This window comes from Anopheles aquasalis, chromosome 2, assembly GCF_943734665.1.
Source record: "Anopheles aquasalis chromosome 2, idAnoAquaMG_Q_19, whole genome shotgun sequence".
NCBI lineage: Eukaryota > Metazoa > Arthropoda > Insecta > Diptera > Culicidae > Anopheles > Anopheles aquasalis.
In genome coordinates this window covers 32,077,501-32,101,129 of record NC_064877.1, presented here as the reverse complement: position 1 = coordinate 32,101,129, position 23,629 = coordinate 32,077,501, and the positions used below count along the sequence as shown (strand labels likewise).

The window sequence follows — 23,629 nt, the reverse complement described above, 5'->3', positions numbered from 1 at the left end:
ACGTGTGCCTTTGCGTTTGTCTGTGTGTTTGTGCAATCCATTTCGATACAAACGCCAGCGACATGGGCGAGAAAATCTCTGAGAAATGGAAATAACATGGAAAACTCGCTCCATTTCACCCCTTTTCTATCGTTTACCTTTTGCACACAAACACAGACAGAGACGCAGGTCGGAGAGGACACAATTGGATTCGCGAGAAAGCTCTCTCCAGCAATCTCCCGGGGGGCGGCCGCTATCATTCCACCGAAGATGCGGGAGGATTTTCTTGGAACAAAACAAATCCCGACCCCGCCGATACGCAACGACGACATTTAGGACGAAAGTCGTTAAAGCAAATCGGGCTACCCCATTTTACTTTGTTGACTCGCCTCGTGGCCCGATGGCCTCGTAGCCTCGTGTCTCCCGCTCCAATGATGGCAACATTTTTCGCTAGAATTCCACTTCACTTCTCCACATTTCGTACCGGTGATTTCCACGAATCATCGAACTGTTCGCTCGAATGTACAATAACTAATCCCTATCATACGGATTTCCATGCCATGGTGCACAGAGTTTAAAATGCAACAAACGAAACGAACGTAATTTGTTTATTGCTCAACCGTTCGACGCTTTGTAATTCGTCGAGTTTGTCTCCCACTCGTGTACCCTCTCCCGGGGCTACAAAAATGCTGCCAGCGCCCGTACAGTTTAGGGCGCTGGCATTTTCCAGCGAGCGAGTGCAAACACTGGACAGAACATAAAGCTTCCCCTGCCTCCACCGACCCGATTTCTATGTTGCGAATGTTGTTTGGACCTAGGCACCGAAAAGAACCTTGAAGTGAGCGCACCACCACCAATCGGAACTGAATTTGGTGAATCCATTTATTACGATCGTTTATACGGCGGGCCGGTGCAGAGTATGGATTCGAATTTTTACGATGCTCCACTGTAACCGTTCGCCCGCTGGGCCACCCGGTGGGACAATGCAATTTTTAGTCCGTTTACTACCACATTCTTTCCTGGCTGACTGGCATAACAAATGTGTTACAATGTTATGTTCGTTTGCTGGCAAGGATTTTTTTTATGATGCACGCTCACCATTGTAATTGTTACAACGTTTGCACATTCGTTCGCGTGCACTTGCTGGAATCGATGCAATGTAATCGATCAGCGCCGATGAATGTAAATGTCAAATATATTTGGAGCAATCGACATTTTTGATTTTAATCCATTTGAATTATGCATCGAGCTTTCCGTGGGCAGCATTCTTTAGACTGCATTTTAAATTCCTGTTAAAGGGAATCTTTGTTTGACTAAACCTAATTCAACGGACAGGTACTTCTAGCACCACGAATCGTTGATCTTGCGTCGTTTTCTCCCGTTGATTGAACGCCGTTGACTCATCTGCGGAAATGCGCCCATCAATGGGTCCCGCGGGCCATAAACGACACGCCACGCAGCGACACTAGCACCGAGCGACTTATCTAAACGATCCCGATGGCCCATTTCCGGCAGCGATTGCGACGATTCTTGGCGACGCTGGTCTCCCGTTTCGCCCGTTACATTTCATACGTCGTTAAAGGACGTCATGTTGGAGGTGTAGACGATTGGTACACACCATCAAACTCGAAGGTCGTAGGTTGAACATCGTTCGTATCGCAGTTTAATCATAATGCTTCCAGTACCGAGACAAATTACAACAAAAAAAAACGAACAACGTTACCATCAAATCAACGACGGTTATAAACGCAACAACGCAACGGCCATTTTGTGATGCCTCTCTCTCTCTCTCTCTCTCTCTGCGCCTCTCTCCAGGTAGTCGTGTGTATTAAACATTGCACCAGTTGACCATCGGTACGGTCTCTATGGTGTCCGACAGCTCGAGCGTCACCAGCCACCAGCGTCAGGCTAGCAGGTGCTGTCAATATGAGGAAAACAATAAGCAACGAGCCCCCTCCCTCTCAAACCACCCTTCGCTTAATGTACGAATCTGTCTCAGATGTTTTGGAACCTGCCACTTGCGACCGAGCATCACGCGAGCATGGTTAGGGTACTCCTCCGAAGCGAGTTCTGCGCTCTGCAACGAGCTAAAAGATTGAAGTGGATCGATAAAGGTGAAGATAAACTTCGCTTTTATCGCGCTGTCACTATCACTGCCGGCTGACGCCGTTTTGTTTCATGGCAGGGCGCACCGTTGGCTGTCTGGCTGGCTGGCTGGGAGGCAGGATGTCACAAGAAGACATGCATCATGCCCCGGAGAATACGTACGAAAGAGCTGGCCGGGCGGTTCATCTTCTTCGACATGGAGCACGAGATACGGGCCCGACATTGGTGGCCAGGGTGTCACATTTGACAGGAATTTAATCTTCTTCAATAAAACCGACATCAGCGATATCCCGGACCTGCCGGAAAAGCCAACGTGGTTGGTGGCCTGGTTGACCTGAATGGTTTGATGCTCCTGGTACGCACGGCGTGGCCACACACACTCCCACACACGGCGTGCGACCGGCGACAGTGATTTTCCATTTTTCGTCTAGATGACTCTTGACTCGACGGTGTTTTTCCAGTTTCCGTTCGCGTATCGATGAATATATCGAGTCTGGCTAGGGGACCGTTCCGCCGTTTGTTGGGCGCAATAAGATGCTTTCATGCCCTTTTCCGGGGTAATCGAATATTGGAGTAATGAAATCAGAAACATAATTTTCCGAAGAAAAGTAGTACACCATAAAGCTTTGGGGGGGGGGGGGACAAGGACGATGAAAAATTGATTCCCTTGTGGCACACCATGTAACGTCTGTCATCAAGTTCAGGATGGGGTTTCCAGGTTACTTTCAGCCTTTTTTAAATGCCTGAGCTACATGCAAGAAAAGGAAGTTTATAAAACAATCATAAAGTAATACAAATCAGCGCATAGATTTGCTCATAAATATTAAAGTCTTTGCTTGCGAAAAACAACTTAGTACATAGCCCTTTCTATCTAAAATACAAAATTCGTTCATTATTCTGATATTTATTATTGATTTTTTGTGAACATCGCTCATCGCAATACTAGAATCTGAGTGCTAAAACGGTGCATCTGATACATGGCCTGGTAAAAGCAAGTTCAACCATTTGATTACAACCCAAAAATTTATTGATAATGGAAGCTAATAATTAATTGATAACACAAAGGAAAAATATTGAAGAAGGCTTTTGAAACCATACAAGCATAATTCTCTTTTGATGAAATGAAAAATGTTCAAACTGTGTCCAACTGAACAAACGATTAAAAAAACTCCAACACAGTTAAAACGCCCTATCTTTTCTCAACTTTGTTTGGCATTTAATGAAAATCCAATCGGGAAAAATGTCGGGAATTTCATAAAGTTTTAGAATCAGTTTAGTTTTTTCCGTTATGTTACTTTTTGTATGAATTATGGTCTTAAGACCGTAGAAGAAGTCTTACTTCACTTGACCGCAAGTGATGAAATAACGAACTTGATATTCTTCGACGAGAAACCAATCGTTATCCAGCAACTAGTTAACGAAAAAAATGATGGGATTTAGAGAAATCAGCTGGTTGGCAAGCAAGAGATTAGCATAAATACGAAAATCTAAACGATTGATGTAAAATTTTTACTATTTCTTGGACATTTACAAACATTTGCTGCTGATTTGTCATTAAACAAAATCGGTGGCCATCGAAGCGAAACCAAATAATGCATGGTAACCGATTCAGGATGAACAAAACATTGGATATTCGGTTCAGAACATTGGTTCCATTGCCAATATTTTTTATACTTTTAGAAAAGCAATTTATATCTTCCTTCGTCTTCTAAAAATCTAAAGATAATTAGCAAAATGTTAGATTATTTTTACCACCAAAAATTAGGAGACACCATCATTACGAAACAGACTGATCTGGAGTTGCAGGAACGACGGAGCGGTTGATTTTGATTCCTTAAGAATCCAACACTATTCTAAGTCTTTGTAAATGCTTTCCTTTGTGCAGTCGACCATCAGATCAACGCCCAATGATTACCTAAATACCTAAATCATTGAGAGACAAAAAAAAGGTTTCATTTTCCTTGTAACAGACAAACAGAAACCATAACAACGGATTCGAGAGTTCAAACGTTTGAAGCGAAGAACCAGAAAGAAGCAGAAAGATACCAACACCGCCCAAAGCCCCTCTACCATTTGAAGCCTCACCGTCAACGGAACGACTGTGAGCCCCCTTTACCGAGCGGTCCAGGGGCTGAGCCCGATCGATTGATAAAGTCATAAAAATTGACAACCCCTAATCCGGTTTCCGTTTGTCCGGTTTTGGTACCCGGTTCATACTGGCGTGCACGGAAAGCATTCGACTCACCCAACACCCTGCCTCAAAACCACTCCCCCTCCCGGCTTTCTGATATGACAATTGAGTTAGCACCCGGCGCGACCGATTTGACCTCTCCTGCTAATGCTTGACGCGCCCTAATCCATTATCGGCATCAGTCGTTTACCGCCCTGCAGCCAACAAACCGACACAGGGATTTCGTACGGGTTGGAGGAAAATTGGGAAAAAAGTCTGCCCCATCGGCGCCCCTCTGCTTCACCATCACGCGGTGTGGATTTGCTGTTCGTAATGGAGACCCAATCGGATGGTGGTGCGCGCGCGCGCGCGCGGCCACTTTTCACGCCGGGCACGCCGCTCAATTACGCTGCACGTGCAATGAGCTGGGTTCTGGGGCTGGTGGTGACGCAAAGGAGAAATGGATCCCTACCACTCAGCTATCTGCTCCATTCGTTCGCGTTTGCTAATGAGATGAAATCTGAATTCAACCCAGACTAGGCCGTGGCAACGTAGACTGTGAAGCGGATCTACTTCCTAAGCACCGGTCGCACCCACGTGTGTATGTTTGGCCAAAGTTGCCGGGATTGTGCTCTCCACTTCAACAAACCTGGCGCGAGCGCGAGACGACCACTCGTGGGACGACTTCCAATTGGAATTAGCGAAAGTTTTGCCCGGCAATCCACCTTCCACCGACCATGTGTCGTTTCACTATCCGAAACGCGTGGCGGCGAACCGTTACGACCGTAACGACCCAACAACCGGTTACGGTAACGAGGCCCTCTTCTACCACCGCCCCGCGGGAGGGCTTGAACTTTGAACTCCAGGGCCCTGTGCAGCAGCAGCAGCGACAGAGCTAGGATAAAATTGAAAATGGCCCCAGACTCCCATGCCGCCAGCGAGCCAACTGTTTTAAAACACAGTTTTGTGATGCGAAAGTTTACGCCATTTTCACCATTTTGCCGCGCACTAATCGCACGTGGAATGGAGGGCGGGTGTAGCTGAGACGAGGTTGGCCCACGCAGCCGGTGTCAGAGCCGGAATGGCCCCGTGTGCAGTGGCGCTCGACTGTTGTTCAGAGCAACTGACACCGCCAAACACCGAAAACCCTGAGTCCGCGGAGTTGGTCCACGGCAATGGACGCCGTCTGCTCGCATTGCTATTACCTCCCCTCCCACCCATCGATATCGCTTAGTACAACTTTTGCACCACCATTTCTTCCTCTTGTATGCCTTGCACATGTACGTGGTACTGCCATCTTGTTCTCTCTCGTTTTGAGCTAGGTTTTTTTGTTCTTTTTGGCGCTAAAACTACTATTCACTCCGTCGCCTCCAACGCCACCGGCTATGCACAGCCCGGGTGTGTTTCGGGTGTTCCTTTGCACGTGATTTCCCTTGGTTGATGCTGAGCCGGTCGTGCGAGAAGCTCCGGATGAAATCTATCCGGGCGCACCGGCCGGATACCGGATCGTAACATAATCGTTTGTTGCCAATGCCGTACAATGGCGACTGAACTTTTGTGACTTTTTCAATGTGTATGCCTCGTGGGTCGGGCACAGTTTGGATCCGCCATGGTGCCATGCTAGACATTGTTTGATCAAGAAGCTAACGAGTGTATTAATTAGCTTCTGGTGCTTCGAACACCGTCGGCCACGGAGCCGTTGGCGATAAACAGCCCTATTTTTTGTTTCTCATTATTAGACACACACGTTGTCGTTAACATGGTATAGGCCTCAAGGCACGGTGCTATGGTGGAAGATCATAATGTTTAGCTTACAAATTTGTGCGGAAAGTGCTATACTGTTTAGTGCGCAACAATGTAAAGCAACGTATTAGCAAATTTCGATTGATGCTATATAAACGTTGTAGCAATTCGTTCGGTTTTCGTAAGGTATATTGTTTCTAGCTTATCATTTTGTCGTTTCTTGTATGCTAACATGCTATATCCCTTTCAATAAATTTCGGATTAGATAAAATATCTATAGCTACACATGAAATTTATATGAAAATATCTATCTTTCTACATAAAAAATGACAGCACGAAAGGGATTCAACATAGAGAGAGATATGATGTTGAATTCCGTTCGCTTTTCAAATCTCGTTCGAAATTTACATTAGCTGAAAGATAAAAAGAAGACAAACCATTTTTAACCAGCGATTTCAGTCAAAATAAAAAAAGGAATGTGGTATGGATGTGAAGTAGAATTTACACTCATGCTTAATCTGTTTATTGGGTACGTAACCGAGATTTATTCGAGATCCATTTGAACCCAACGTTGGTCAACAAATTGGCAGGAATGCTACAAAACACTTGGGAAAATGCCTGAAACTTAGTATTATCCTATCTGCTCTTGACAAGGCAAATTGCTTCTTCTAAGTGCCCGTTGTTTACTAACTACTAGCGATACCATTGCACAGTGTTTAACATTTTCAACAGATTTACGAATAGTGAATCATGGAATAAATTTCATCATCAGTTGCTTATCGCTGAATCTCTTAAACATCTTCTAAATGATAGTCAATAATCGCTATCAATGGTAAAACTAATGGTTCCATTGCTGACGTGTTTGATGGATAAAGTTCCCTCATAAAATGTTTATCAAAAACCTGGAAAATATAAATTCAAAACTCCAGGTACATTTGCCGATCCATTTGCTAATCGCGCACCCATTAAATGACCTACAACAATCGTGAGTATCTGGTGGTATTCATTATCTTTTTTCGGTTTTGTTTTACAAAAAAAAAACAACTATAACATCCAGTCCATCCAGCCTAACGATTGGACCTTGTCGGCCCGTTCACTGTGTACTGCTTGTTTTATTACACGGAAGAACAAACCAAACAACCATCAACCGTTCCCCAATTGCCCCGGCCACTGCTCTCCGATTAGGAGCAAGAAAACTCTTGAAATCACTGCACCATATTTAGCAACGAATCCAGCCTTGAACAACACAACACACGGTGTGGAGGCCACCAACTTTTATCACCACCAACCCAACTTCCCTCTAATCACTGGACTGGCCAGACTTTCCACCGAGCGACCGGGACCCAAAAACAATGGTCACACATTAAGCGATGATCCCCCGAACTCGGCCCGTTGCTGGGGTTCGCGGTTCGGTTCATATTGTCGATATTGAGTTTTCCGAACCATTGCCACCGCCGACCGTGGTGTTTGGTTGGACAAAAAACTTTTCACCACCTCTGCTTCCTCCCAACCGGACCGACCAGGCCGTGGCCTGAACATTCGTCCAATTGTCCGATAAGGCCTAGTTTGACCGACAGTCCTCCGGTCGCGGTCACCAAATGACCACACGCACCCGTGGAGCAGAAAGATGACTGAAGCCGGCTGGAGGATGAGCGACAGAGCAGGAGAAAAATAATCAAATGAAACACTCGGCACCCTGTGCTGTGCCAACAAGGGGACGGGAAGGGAACTCGGATTCGGGGGCCACGGGGAATGTAGAAAACCAAAACACAGTGCGACAGCGACATTGCGAGAAAAGTCAAACAAAATTAATAAAACGTTGTTTGCGTTAGCTTGCGTTGTGTGGCCGTGATCCCCCAGGGGGAAGAGAGAGGGAAAAGAGAGAGAGAGAGAGAGAGAGAGAGAAAGAGAGAGAAAGAGAGAGAAAGAGAGCGGAAAAAACGGGAAAACATCGAGCATCATCGTTATCGTCGTCGGTGGAACGTTTAGCTTCCGAAGGGTGCCGGAGAAAGAGAGAGCGAGAGGAAGGCACAAAATTCAGGACACCAGCCGGCGACCTCGCGACGCACCAATGCTGCAGAGCCACACGTGCCGCATATGTTGTGCTGGAAACCAAGCGAAACTTTTCCTCCCGATCCAGCTCTTATTACAGATTTTCCCATTTTCCCCAAAACAAAACACCGGGAATCTGGAACACTGGAACGCATGCCTTTTATGTGTAAGATGAGCTCTTCTTCTTGCCCGTTCTGACGCTGCTGTTTGTAATGGATCAGCATGGATGTTGAAGGAATTCCGTCTACTACTAATACTAATTCTAGCACACTCGACACTCTAGCACTTCGCGGCCAACGCACGGGAGCAAAACGGCACGCAAGTTCAGAGAATAACTAATTTGGACAATTAAAGGAAAACAGCCTAATGAGCCGAAGCCGGGTTGTGGTCATAACGAACAGAGAATGGGCGTACGAAAACCTACCTACCGGTGGCACACCTTCCAGACCTCGCTTGACGCGGGTTCAAATGTCGACCAAATGGCGGCAGCAGCTGCCAGTGTTCTCCTTGGCTGATTGCTACACCCTGCTCCTACCTCCAGTGACACCGTCGTCGTTGCCATCGTTGTCGACGTAGACGAACCTGCGTTAGCAATCAAGTACAAACCGCAAACCTAATTGTCTGCAGTGTGCAAATGCCAACCCTCGGCGGTTCGATCGAGGGCTCTCTCTCTCTCTCTCTCTCTCTCTCTCTCTCTCTCTCTCTCTCTCTCTCCCTCTCTCCCTCTCTCTCTCTCTCTCTCTCTCTCTCTCTCTCTCTCTCTCTCTCTCTCTCTCTCTGTGCCGTGGTGCGGTAGTGGCGTATACAACCAGTGGATTGATGGCACTTCATCATTCGGAGTCGCCGTATCAGCATCATCGACCGCCGCACCAACCGCGGCTTAAACGAAACTCATTGTGTTTGGCTCGCGGTCCGAACTTCGCTTCAACTCCGCGCGCCTCGACTCCGCCTGGCTTCAATTCCAGCTCATTATTAATGGCTGGTTGCTGTCGCACCAACCAACTAACCTGCCAGCCAGCCAGCCATCCAGCCTTGTCGACGAAGAATTGATAGCATCGTGTGCTGCTGTACCTTACGCATACGTACGCACATACATACACACGGCTCTCGAGGCCATTATTCATTAATCTGTACCACTCTGGCGCGCTTAGAATGTGCCACACTGGTGGAGGTACATTAAATCAACCCTTTAAACGGGTGGTCGCCGGAGCTGGTAGAGTCGAAAGGTGAAACAACGTTGGCTTCGAATCGGCTTAAAGCTGAGAAGTTTAGTGCAAGAGCTACAATAAATAGTTCTCTGTCCATTGTTCTTACTAGATGTTTTCATTTCAATGCTATCTAGGATGCTCTCCAGAACATTGTTTTTAAATTATCGCTCCACTCCACGGCCAATAAGCTCGCAGTCCCCAAGCGCCTCTTTAGCTCAGTGGTAGAGCGCTGGTCTCGTAAACCAGCGGTCGTGAGTTCAATCCTCACAGGAGGCAGTAAATGAATATCATACAACCTCCTAATGATGGTTGGTTTTTGTTTTTCAAATACGAAATACATGACAGACTTTTTACACAATTCACAAGAACTTCTATTTTAGAAAACAAATTTATTACGAATTATTACAAAAACAGAAACCAGAGACCCCTAAACAATGAAAATTCGATTATGGCCTCTGTTTCATAATTGCCTCATTATCACTAACCGCACAATTACGCACCTCCCCAGCCCAACGGCACTCAAACTCTCTTTACACTTAAAGCCATCATAAATCACTATAAACATTATGCAAAATGCACTCGCACAAACATACGCACGCCACACGTCCAGTGGCTTTTGTCACGTACCGAATGGAAGCGAGGGGAAGCCGCTTGAGCTTTAATTAAAATGGCAAACATCATCTCGCCTGACATGCAATCACCCGAACCGCAGCAGCAGCAGCAGCACCAGCACCAGCAGCTCAAATGGAATCGTTACACTCGCCAAATACGCGATTGCGCCGAAAGATTATTCCCGTCGAGTGGTTGCTGGCTCATCAGCATCATTGCCGGGTGTGTGTTTTTCCGGGCGGAATCCAGACACGTGCGTGCGTGCGTGCGTGCGGAAACAGGAAGGAACTCGCTCCTCCTCCCTCCCCCCCTAAATCAAGCCTATTCCGGTGCAATCGAGGCGTTAATAATAATAACAATAATTGCGTTAATTGAAAACTATTCCAAGCTGCTGTTTACGTTGCAGATTAATTGCAGCGCCATTGTTTGTGGCGCCCGCCGTCGCCCAATCTAATTATTGGCGCTACTTTTTGCCCTCGAGGGGTGGCAGGGGGTGCAAATTACCCCCCAAAATGACACGTAGTTCACGCCACGATTCGTAACCAAAGCCGGGCAGGGGCGAGAGAGGGACAGTTTTGATTTTCGACCACATTGACACACATAATCATGGCCTGCTTTCATCCGAGTGCGAGGGTTTTGAGGGGGAGGGTCGCTGGCGACTTGGATCCCCCGCTTCATCCCTGCTGCATTACTGTTTTGCATACAAATGAGATTAAGGGCATTATGCGAGCGCATGAGTATAATATATTGACCAAGCTCTCGAACTCGAACTCTCGATGCCAAATGTCACTTGTCACTTGGGCGCTGGCCACGCAATGGCCACTCCAATCCGTGCACTTTGTTCGTACGCGTGATTGAGGTAGGTCGAATCGAACCAGGATTAGCTTGTACGTTGGTGTGTCGGTGAGGATAGCGGTCTTTAGGGGGCCACTAGGTAGTGCTAGTGCTAAAAATTAATCGCCAGGATAAGTCAAGCCACTTTAATGAATGTATGGCCGGTCGGTGGCTCCCTCCAATGGTGCAGAACCAGCCGGCACCGTGTTGTGTTGATGCTTGATACCTAACCTGTCCCAATCACCGGATATTCGATCGGAGTGTTGACTCCGCCTCTCTCTCTCTCTACCTCTCTCTTACTCGCTCGACTCGATTAGGGGATCAACCGTCGTGCACCGACGGCATCCTTAATCCGGCTCATTCCAGCCGGCCGGATGGCTCGGGACACTTGCGCCTGACATCTAGGTCAGAGGCCTGTGTCGATTCACCGTACCGAGGCTAACCCCGGATCGGGGATAGCTAATCGCCAGTCGGAATACATTGCTGCAGAGTTCTCGCTAACGCTAACGGAGAGATTATTTTTCATCTCATTGCAGGCCAACAACCAACGACGCACAGTCCACAGTCGGTCCCGGTAGACGGTGATGGCGAACCGCTTATGCTGGTAAGTGCGATGTAGAGAGAGCGATGAGCCGTTTAGCCTTAACGGGAGCATAAATAAGATGCCATTCCGTATCCGGCAGAATTCATGCCGAAGCTTATCGGTGTGCTTTGAGCGTGTGCAATAGAAGCGGCTGCATCAAGTAAATTTACGCGTTGTCATCATGCGTATTTAAAGTCAACAACATTTATTATTTCAAACGTTGCAAATGAAACAGTGCACCAGATGGTATGATTATATTATGCGCATATTCTATTTTAATGAGTTAATGATTTCTGCAAAGAATTAATGAAATCATCTACACCACAAACAGTGCCGTCCTGAAAGGTACACATCGGATACAATTTCCTTTTTCCACTTCAGATATTAAGCTAAGAACACATACAGTTTAGTTTGAGCATATTGTTAGGAAGACAAGTGACAGCTCTGGCTTTAAGCTAATAAATTATCATTCACACAAAACCTTCATATTAGACACTTAATCAAACAAAGCAAGCAAGACTTGACTTTATATTTTAATGCTTTTATAATTTTATCAATGTATAGCTTGTTTCCTTAAAAATTTTCATCGATACTTTACAATGTTTATATGAAAATATAAGCACTCCACTGCAGTTTTCCAAAACTCCAAAATTAGATAGACAAAAATGTCTCTGAGAGACTAAATCAAGAGCAATTTGTTTGCTTTTCATTTGCTTATAAACTACATTCAGATTCTACTGCAAATTCTGCAAGTATCTAGAACACGAAGCCCGAACGTTTGATTGTTTTTTTCTCTGTTTTATTTTACTTCATCTTTTGTTGTTCAGGAATAGTTTGCTTAGTGAATGATTTTTTACATGCTTACTCTTAGCTCAAACAGGTGCAAAAATTTAGTAAAAAATCTTTTATTGGGACATTAAAATAGCAGAGAATAATTGCCTCAATCTCAACCCTGGACTAAATCTAGCTGTTTTAGATTTATCTTACATTTTAGCTGTTGGTGATCCATTCTTAATAACAAGAAATAGACAGATCGATAGCAAAAGCTTGACAGTCTGATCTGATGATCCACTCAGCAAACTCAGGATAACATCCAACTTAATGCACTATTCAAACCGTGTGTACGAATTCCACCAAAAAGAAATGCAAACTCTCGCACGTTGCTCCCGATGCCCAGTGACTGCTAATTACACAATTGAACCTGCCACCTGTTCCGAACAAACGAGCCATCGTACAAACGATCGATTCGAGAACATTTCTCAAGTGCGAAAACACTTGAAAGTGGGAATTAATTTTTTATCACCCAACCACCGCTTGTAAGAGTGTGAATTCCATTAGCTGGAAAAGTCTCCCGGGCAAGGACCGGCCAGGAATGGAACAGGCACGCCACAGGGACCGTGTTCGTACACGCGGCAATCCAGCAAAAATTATCGAATTCAATTACAGCAAATCACAGTAATTTTCTGCTCCATTATGTTCGACACCGTGCACGCCATGAAGGACGACTGCATTCGGTCGGTCTGGCGCACTCTGCATCACCACGGTTGCAGCCCGAGACGCCCCGTTGAGTCCCATTGGGCCTCATTCCGCTGCACGCACTCAACACTCAACGACCATTAGAAAGTGTAGTCCCGGAATCGGAAATCGGCGGAAATATGTATGTTCGATCCTATCATCCTGGATGGATATTCCCTTTCATCCAAGCTCCGGTTCCATTACTGCAAACAAGGAAGGCTGCTTCCAGTTTAAGCTCCACGTCATTTTCCTCTCAACACCCACACCTCCACTATCACTCGGGAGCAAAGAATTGAATTTTCTCGCTTCTAATCGTCCACCAATTTCGGTGCCGTCTGTTTGCACTAGCCACCGCCAAGCGCCTCGATCCGGACTGGTCCGGCTACAAGGTTCACAAACCGTAGCATTACACATGTGTGTGACTCGTCGCCGATGGGGCAGTGGAGGCGTACGGAGGCGTAAGTGGTGTAGAAAAGGGATTTTCCCACCACCCACCAGACATGGAACCAGCGCCAGCGAACCATATTATACCGTTACGCTAAGGCTTTTATCTTATTTTCATTCATTTATTTCGCCCTAATAGGATTAGCGATTTGTTACTCACTTCTGACCTACTCGCTTGTGTCCGCGTGCCTGACCGGACCGGAACTAGGCCGGTTAGTATAACGGGCGCCCGTTACGGTCCAATTCGCAATTTCATTCTTCTCGGTTCCGTTTTGCAACGAACGGCTATTGCTTAGTGACGGATACTTTTGTATCATCTTCTTCGTGAATTGGCCGGTTCTAGGGAGGAAAGGGAAGCGATCATCAAAAGTTGGTCCATGCGCCTCCTTCCTTGGCCAGAGAGATCCCGCAGACTGGGCCAGCTCAGCGAAGTAACATTCAGTGTAGTAAGTTTTCGAGAGAAGAAAAAAAAAACGGAAATGGTTTTGCTTTGAACTTGGGCAGTTTACTGTCTTTAAAAGGTCGTAATTAAACACCACGATAGCTCAATATCGCGATTTTATAAAACAATACAATTTATTAAATTTAATGTTGGAAGGAAAACGGTTCATTGGTTAATATATCAAGAAACGTTTTTGATACGATTAAAGCGGTTATTCAGTTAGTTTTTGCCTTTTTAAAGTACGATTTGGGTTTAATTTAAACCAAATTTATCACTTTTTGATAAACTTACCGTATACTCAATTTGTGAAACGGTGCGTTCTCTAAAGGAGACAGACATGACTTCTTCTTCAAATAATGTCGTTTATTGTGCGATTTCGCCTTTGAAATGCTCCAATAACACTTTAAAATGGTTGCTGCTGATGTAAATCTCTTTTTAAGAACGCCGATAGACATTAAACCAGCTCTCATGTGCAAAGCTAATGTGGTTCTTGAATCACATGCTCCTTTTATGACTATAATGATTGTATTATGCTCCTTTTATAGCTTATGAATCTGAACCATCTTTAATCACTTCATATATAGCAAAATATTGAGCAATTGGGCGATCAGTCGTCAACTTTTGACCCGGGAATACCACACATCCAACGAAACTGATGCTTAAGCGTTGGTAGTTGTTAAATGTAAGTTGAATTGTCCGCTGCAGGGTGTTGTAACGATACCACTCTGTTAGTAACAGACATGTATTGTGTTTATTCCAACCGCAACAACTAGTTGATTATCATACCTTTCCAATGCCTCCGGATCTACATAACACAACAAATCAATTACATCGTCACATTGTTCAACTTGTTACAATATTACATTGTTTCTTGAAACATACAACATCATGTTGCAACCATTACAAAAAAAAAAGCATCAAGAACCATACGCTCGACCAATAACAATAAGCTACCATTCTCAAGGCCTTCTGATTAATGCGCATACTCCTCTCACGCTCACATTTCCATCCCTGAACAACGCCCAATTATACACTGCAACATTAATGTTGCACCGCAAACCATACTAAGGTGCTCGGAGCGAAGTCTTGACGTTCATCGTCTCGCATGGGCTGCCAATGCCTTGACCAGGTGAAGAAAGGCTCTGTTACTGTTCTATTACCGTCCTGCTCTGCTCTGCTCTGCTCTGCAAACCACAACTGATGAGCAGCATTACCAATGCACTACACTGCACCACTCCGTTCGATTCTAATCATGTTAGACGCTCCGGGAACCCCTCGAGACAACATACGGTCGTTACGCACAACCGGAAGAACCGAGAAGAAGCTCGGTTCGGTAACAAGCTGGCCAATTTAAAAGTGTACTGCATGCTCACTCCGAGCTTCGAGTGTCGAGTGAAAGGTCTCTCCAGCACACCATTGTGTCCGAGGACGGAGGTGAAGGCGAAGCAGTCGTGTAGTTCCGACAAGGTGCACGCCTTTCGACAAAATGTTGCACAATGTTCCGGGAGATGGATGAACATGGCGAAGCAGTTCCTAAGTTCCCTAGTTAAACTCAAGGTTGAACCAGTTGAGAGCTTGCTGGTTGCGGCTCCGTCGTATCCGTTTTTCAAATCACGCACACATACACGTACGCACCGTATCAATGTTACCTCCTCGTTTGATCCTAGATTACATTTCCAACCGAAGGGACACCCACTACTCATCGATTCGAACGGAACCTCGAACCATTCACTCCGAAATCCGTTGTCCGTGAACACCGAGGTCTCGGTGGTCGATTTGCAGGAAGGGTCGGAAAGCCAACATCATGTTGGTTGGCCCTTGAGACCGGGGGAGGGGGGGGGGGGAGGGGGAATGGGTGCCCAACTGAACTCGAAGCGAAACACATGATTGGTTCCGATGGCACCGTAGTGCCGTAGTGAAGGATAATAATCGAATTATAATACCCATCGCAGCTGCTTCGAGATGTCTTTGTCAGTGGCGATAGGAAAGTGGCGGGAATGAAGGAATGGGGGAAGGCAATGGGGGATGGCATGGAAATTCAATCTCTCCGCCACCAGCGCCTCCGTGCCACCAGGCACGTCGATCGGCACGTGATCATGTCACCTGCTTTCCGTGCCATAGTTGGGCGCCACCGACCGAGCAAGACCGAGGGATAGGAAATCCTGCACCACCAGCACCATCACGTCGTCCTTCCTCCTACGCCAGGATGCTATTATCACCGGTAACTATGGTGGAAAAATGAGAAAGGCCAACCAGTCAAGATGGGGAGCGCCAAGGGTGCACAAAGCGAGCGACATTTTCCACCGAGCACCGAGGAACCCAGGTGTAGGTGTAGCCGTTGGTTATCCACCCACCTTCACCGCCTCCTACACAATCTGTGTGTGTGTGTCGTGGTGTCCTTTTAGGCCAACTTGGTGGAAAGAGAAAGAAAATGCAACAAACCGGCGTGCACCGGGAGCCGGGGCATCGAAGTGCAACCCCGTTCGCCATTTTTAATGGAAGAATAAGCTTTCTTTAAAGCGCACTAACACACATGCACGGGCAGGGGCACTTATACATGCAAAATCAAGGACAAAGCACTCACCAGGCCATCATGGCGCTGGCTGGCAGCGCGGTGTGTGTTCCGTGGCATTGCGAGGGTTGCATAGAAATGTTATGAAAAGCTCCGCGTCCGCGTTGCAAGAGAAACGAATCGTGGAAGCGAACTATTTTGAGTCAACTGTACAGCAATTCCGTTCCCTACTCTAAGCTCCACTCTACCAGCCAGCTAGGTCGGTGGGTTGGGAAAACAAAGAAAAATCTTTGAATGCAATGGGAAATTTACATAACGCCACCGACGACGGTCGGTCCCACGCTCTGCAACCTGCATTGTGCACGGACGTGCCACACTCACCGGAACAATCGGACCGGGAAACCAGCTGGCGGCGAACCCAACTAGGGTGTTGGGGAACCAGGAGGACTGGGCCACGAAAAAGAAATGTTCATTCATCGAACGTGCACAGCATGAGTGAGCTTTTCGCTGCGTGTTTCCTTAGCAACGACGCACTAAATGAACATACCAGGGCATGCTGACTGATGTTTTGAAAAAGGGTCCACCGAGAATGGAAGAAATACCGAGATAAACAAAACATTCCCCTCTAAACCTTGGATAAAAGATGTTTTCCCCCTTTTTCCATCGCGGAACTCATGTTCAAGGATAATGCAGACACACGTTTGGCCAAGACTGTCGCTAAGATTGAACTATTCTCATCTCCTCCCGTCATCTGCCACCCCACCAGTAACCAGCATCCGACATCCGGTGGCATCCAGTGCGCGGAAACAAAACGACCCGCGAAGTGAAATTAGCCCCAAACTGCCAGTAACAACAAACAATGGATTCGTTGTTGCAATGTGCAACAATCACTACAAAACAGAAGAAAGGAGACGCACACATGCATTCCATTGGTGATGTACGCTGTCACCAGGCAAGGCAGAAGTGCGTGAAGCGTGAAGGAAAGCGAAAACGAGGTCACCTCGATAATGGTCCAATGGCAGCGCCAACAATGAGATCACACACTGTGTGTGGGTGGCTAAATAGGTTCTTTTGTCGTTTTCTGATGCAAGGAAAGCATAGAAAAGACAAGTCCTTTATGTGACAAGTCCTTTACGGACTACAGGGTGTACCATCAAAAATGAGAAAATCCTTTATCGAAGTTTAATGCCATTTTTGTAGGTTTTCTACTGTTTTAAAATATCTAAATTTGCTGTTTATTGTTTATCAAAAACAAACAAAATACGTGGATTTGTCGGCCTGCTTTCTCAATTAATTTCTCCAATCGGTTACGAATTCGAGAACACCCGGTGACATAGGTATCCAACTTAGAAGACTAGGCTTTGATGATAAACGATTTCAGCGAGCCAGCCGTATGGTGTGACGATTCACAGATCTTAGGCCGAACAAACGCCCACATTGAATATCCCAACCGATTTAAATAAGGACCGCTTGGAGGGCATTGGAGGTTGCTTTTAGCTCATATTTGGCCAACCGTTGCATGGAGGATCATGAGATATTTGTCTCTTTTGCAAGCTTTCGTATGGAACTCACTGGATTTCTCTAACTTCTGCTCTGCCCAATCTTAACACTTGTTCAGTGCGCTCAGATCGTTGCCGACCACTACCGTGTTTCCTAGGCCTTGGCCATTCATGAATAAAATGTTCAATCCTGTAAACAATGCCATGATTACATCCGAGAACCGCTCTTTTTTCTATGAGATTTTTCTGGCACGCGAAGCAAACTCGACACTATCGCCTTTGAGTACATTTTTCCGAACAGACATCTTTTGCACGACTATTTTATATACATTATTTCATAAATATGAGTCTCACAAATACACCAATACCCCACAATGCCATACTGGTGTTAGACAAAAGTCGAAAACAGAGCAATGAAAACATTCTCATTCAATTTATGGTACACCCTGTAGCATTTCAAGCCGCATTTTTCCACATTCCGCATCGACACCACGATGAGCTCCGATTGATATTAACCTTTTTTCTTCAGTATCCCAACGTTTCACTTATTATCGCTTCGCCAAACCAGAGGCTACTAGGTCGAAGACGAAAGCACTTTAACTTCTGCCAGCTGATATGCTAACCAGACGCGCGGCGTAACTTTAATGTCCCTCGGACACATACATCTATTTCGTGGAACAGTGTCCCGCACTCCAAACAGGCATGCCTTACGACCACCCTTCAGAGCGTCTAGAGACGGCTGATGGCACAGCGTTGAATCACTAATGAATATTTATAGGGAAATGCCACCAAACGGCGGTACGGCACTCGAAAGGCTCTCCGTGAACGACTCTCACGGGGATGATTAAGCTGTCTTAAATCGCTTCTTCGCGCCCGGTGCGTTGGCTCCTGTCGCTGAGCTTGTATGACGGTAAAACAACCGACAAATGCAGTCAATTATACGCCCAAAGTCCGGTCAGCTGAGTTTAGTGTAAGCTAAACAACAAAAAAGGTACTTCCGAGCATTCCAGTTCATACGTCAGCAACGTCAGCTCACCCCAACATCCAGATTACTAGGTACTTAATTGTTTTGTCCCGTGTACTGCCGGTGCCACGTGCCTGGTGCTGGCAGGTTGGAATCGCCACCCGCCACACTGAATGAATGGCACCCTGGACGCCAATTTCAAGTGCACAGCACTCGCCACCTCTCCCTAAGAACCAAACGGTGGTTTGGAGCGGAGCAATCCGAATCCACTGAAAGCCACCGTGTGCCTAGCGACAGGCCCCGGCGCCTACTGAGGGAGTTTGAGTAGCACCAGCATGGCACAGCGACAGCTTCTGGTGCGATAGCAATCATGAACTTGTTCCTCCCTTCCTCGCACTCTCTTTGGAGTCGCATCGCATCCGGCCAACACGTCAACCAACCCGTAGGTCCATGGCATGGCAGCACCGCACACGTCCGGGCGTCCTGTAAAATCCGACGTCGGTCGGTGTCCTCCCGGTCCGTAATCGTTGGTCGCGCATCTATTTGATTAATTTTTATGTCCTGGCAGATGTCGCGCGCGCTCAATTTGCTTCCGCGGCAACGAATGCGCGGTTAGGAGCGAGTTAGGGAAACAAGGAAATTGGAAACCCAGTCCATGGCCATGTTCCCGGCGGCCAAACAGCCCCAGTGGCACGACACATCGACTGCCATCAATCGACCGCGATCACGCTGCTGTTGCTAAGCAGCATATCGCAGCAGCAGCAGCTGCTGGTGGACCGGGGAACAAAAAAACATTAAAACATAAACCTCAAAAACCAACACCCCAACCCACTCCCACCCATGGATGGTGTCGTTTTGACAGAGATTGAGTCGGTACCCGCTTTCATGGGGCCTGATGCTCCTTTCTCCTGTCCGCACCGAGCCCACTGATTGACCGTTACAGCAATACCGCAGTGTCATTTGTGGTCGGTACTTATCACGTTTATAGGAAGCCACATAATTTATCGGCTTCGGTAATTCGACCGCACCGCTCGACCGCACGCTAAAACAGCGCTAAAGGTGGGTTGGGGGGAAAAAAGAGAGAAATACATCAAAAACCATCACCAACCCTTCGTACGTGTGCAGAGAATGACGGTGGTGACGCCATTCACAACAGAATTTCCAAAACGGGAAGAGAACCCAGGAGTATGGTTTTATGCATTTTTAAAAAGGCTTTCCTCGTACAAGGGAGATCCCTGTGCATACCCATCGATGGCAATTACAATACGGCGTGTGTACCGTGTACCGGGAAGGCTGTGTTTGAAATTTTAATTGAACTGTCAACCACTGAGGAGTTGGGTGCATGCATTTTGCTATAATTCTGGTGAACAAAATAATTAATAATACTCGTTGCACACTTTTGTATTCCCGTGAAATGAAAACAACTCTATACAGCTTCTCGTTACATCATTCAAATTGTTCTTTGGGAGTGCTTTGTAATGCGCACTAGGGTGTAAAATGTTACCTCAACACTCTCGCCTTTCATTGCAACTGCTGCTACTGCTTAGTGGTCTAAAGCGGGTTCCATACCACACTCAACTCGTGGTTTGTTCTCGCGGACTTAACTTTGATCTCCTTTTCCCATTAATCGGTAGACGTAGCGAACGCAATGGAATCCATTTTCCTGCTCAACTACACAATACAGTGCATTTGTGGTCCGCAAATTCAATCCCTTTTCAATCAGATGCAACGCGTACAGATGCAACAGGTAATTAAATCCGGGCCTTGCTTAGCAAAATGTGAATATGGCAGTCAGCCTTCAGTCACTCGCCATTTCGTCGGACCAACGAGGGACAGCACAAGCACGGATAACAACAACATGTAGCAGCTTCCAGTCCAGTAGTGACCGTGGTAGCAGCACTCCGATTCACAGAGCACAGGCCCAACATAATTATTCAATAAAACATAATTCCAAACGCGCGCCGACGACGACGACGAGCGATGTGCACAGTACTCAGCGGTGGCGCACTGGCCGGCTGGCTGGCTGACGAGAAATCGGGGCCAGATGGCCAGATGGCCGTGGTCACTTCAATTCCAGACATTTCCTGCCGAGCGTCTGGGAGCGATTTGCAATTTCTCGCCCCGCTTTTCTGCTCTCTGGAACTGGCAGATTGCAGCTCGTACGGTTGTGGTCTCTTCGCAATCATACACTTTATGCAAACCACGCAGCAGCTGACCTGAGCCCTGAGCCCCGGTGGCTGTGTGTCTCGGTCGGTGTTAATTTGTCAGCCGCCCGCGTTTACTGAACCATGACCAACCTCAACCTCCCGCATGGCCACGGTGAAGACTGAGACCGAGATTGCTGGGAATGTGTAAAGGCCACTGCGTATAGCACTCTACAGCGACATCGTGCCAGTGGCCTTCTCCCGGTTATCGGAGCTTATCAGTGAGAACACTGATGAGGGGCAGCAACGTTCACTATGATTCGGTTCGGCCAATGCGCACGTGCAGGGTTGCATCGCATGGTAAGGTGTCTTATCCGTTGGTAAATATAGGTTTTGTGATAATTCCAAATTGTGGAATGCACTCCAAACGAAATCATCACGATAGATAAATGCCAGATTGGGTTTAAATAATATTATTTTCTTCAGGAAATAGTTCAAATGTTTTTAAAAAGGAAAGTTAGCTTGCATTTAAGTTGTTTCGCACAAAGCATGCCTTGGCGCATCAATTTTTGACACGTTTGACAGTTTAAATAATTCAAAAGGGTTGCAAGAACAGCTGGACACTTCCTTTAGTCCGTATTTCCCTTCCGGCTCATAACAAATTCATTGCAATTCCCGATGCTGCCAATCGCGATCAAACCGCTTCCTCATCTACGATCTTAACACAGCAAGCAGGCGAGTTCTCCTGCAAATTACACTTTCACAATTCCCCTCCCCCTATCATTACACCCCGAGTAATGATTGCATAGGCCAGCACTATCTAGCACTGTAAGCAGAGATGATTCCACTGATTTCTGGTGCATCTTGCCGTCCAGCCGTGCCGGTCCAGCTTGCCAGCAGACAGCCCGGGGCGGCGGTGTGTACACCGATGTAACCGCTGATAAGCGAGTTGTGCTCGCATACAGACACGCGACGCGCTACCACGCTACCGAAACAATCCATTACCCACTACACACTCATGGCATTATCAAATCGCTGTCGCTGCTCGAGTTCCGGATTGCGCGATTCGTGGCCACCATTGAATGTCCCGCCACCGGTTAGTCAGTCGTAGAGGACGGTACGGTCCGGTTGTGACGGCGAGAGGCGTGATACTCTGATCTGAAAAGCATCAAAAGACCAGAAAGTGCGACGTGATTACCGTGACCTTTTGAATCGTCTTGTTCCGTCCTGTGTTTGTGAAGGTTGTTCACGGTGCCTGTGTAAGTGTAGTGCCTCGAGTGTGTTTTTTTGTTAAGTGAGCCAAAGATTGGCCTCTAGCGGGGTGTGTGGTTTGCATCCATTTTGTTTTTTCGGGACCACAATCAGCATGGAATGATCCCGGGAGCGCATCATTCAAGTGAGAGCCAATTGGAAGTGCTACCGATTGGATCGGATTGGAAGGTAAAGGAATGATTCATTAATGCAAATAAGATTTGTGCTGATGAGAATAGCGAGCAGGAGCTAGCGAGTAACGTAATCTCGGTCCGTCTGCGGCGTACGCAATCGATCGTCGTGGTACACCGGGAATCCATATCACCCTTCTTGGGCCGTTCGATAACGCAGTGAGGTTCGAGATAAAACGAACACCCGCACTCTGGCGAATAATCGCGAGGCACGTTTCGCCTGATAGGCACCAGGGGAATCGTTCGTCCATCGTTAACGATAACACGGTAAGCTCGGTAATGGCTTGTTCGCGAACATCATCACGCCCTTCGTCTTCCATTGATAAATCGGTAAAGCGTCCCGGGGTTTATCAGGTTGCCATCAATCGGTGATGGTTGGATGTTTGTGATGCGATAGCAATGGAGCTCAACGAGCAGCGTTTCCGGTTATTTTTGGCATTGATCTGTTCCGATGGTTTGTGCGAGCTTTTCTTCCAATGCATCCAACTGCCGATTAGCTACTACGTGAAATGATTCAAAGCAGTACCGTGAGGATTCGTTTAGGATTACTGATGCAAAATGATTCCAAAAACGAGGAAATGTCGAAGAAAAAGCTAATGAAGCTGGAAGCTGGAAATAGGTTCCACTCGCAGCAAAACCAGTCAATTACTGCATGCACCTCCGGGGAACTTTCAGTTATCAATGTTTGGTTACTTGTCTTGTATGCATTTCACAAATCAATATTTACTCCCCACAAACCGCTAGCAGACATTCGATAAAAGTGCTATTTGAAGACAAATCTTTGCTGGTGCCGTGATTGTCAGGAACAGAACTCATGTTACTCATTCCGATCTGGCCATCCGGTCACATGAATCACACAATCAATCAAACATTTTCAGATGCAAAGCAAAGGAATCGTTTTGAACGTGTCAAGTTCGCATCGAAGGGCAGCTTAGAGCACGCGCTCGCGGAAAATAGTTTGATTGTGTCCTCCTACTTCATTTTATCATCACAATTCCACCTCACATGAAGCTAGAGCTCAAAAGAAGAAGACAAAATTGCCAAAAAGGATCGTCATAAACACAAACACAGACTGAGTAAAAGATCGCGCTCAACCACCAAACCTAGAGAGCCAAAAAAAAGTCACCGAACTCCGAATGTGACCGGATCGATTAAAATCATTTCATTAATGGCTTAGCGCTTCGGGCTTGGGTTCTAACATAAACCCGGCGCTTCGATTTACGATTTGCTGTTTGGTCTTTTTATTATCCTCCCAACCGCCTCCTCCTCCTCACTGCGGTGTTGACGGAAACGATTTCCGCGACATTCCCGCGATGCTCTCCGCGCGATAAAATCAATTCCCTGTCATCATGGGGAGCACACGATGGGGACGGGGCCATCATC

The 23,629-nt window shown here is 46.7% G+C and overlaps 1 protein-coding gene and 1 non-coding gene across 4 annotated transcripts in view; both read left to right on the top strand.

Moving 5' to 3' along the window:
* Positions 1 to 23,629, top strand: part of LOC126573276 (uncharacterized) — a 79,343-nt gene that overhangs the window by 30,454 nt on the left and 25,260 nt on the right. Inside the window, exon 2 of one of the 3 annotated variants that reach the window (XM_050233258.1) lies at positions 11,238 to 11,305. The gene's annotated coding sequence lies outside the window, so the exon portion shown is untranslated. Of the gene's footprint in view, positions 1 to 11,237; positions 11,306 to 21,922; positions 22,514 to 23,629 lie in introns of those variants that run through there. The other 2 variants (XM_050233257.1, XM_050233256.1) reach the window with 2 other exon arrangements.
* On the top strand, positions 9,463 to 9,534 carry Trnat-cgu (transfer RNA threonine (anticodon CGU)). Its single transcript has one exon. It is a non-coding gene; the product is annotated as a tRNA-Thr (tRNA).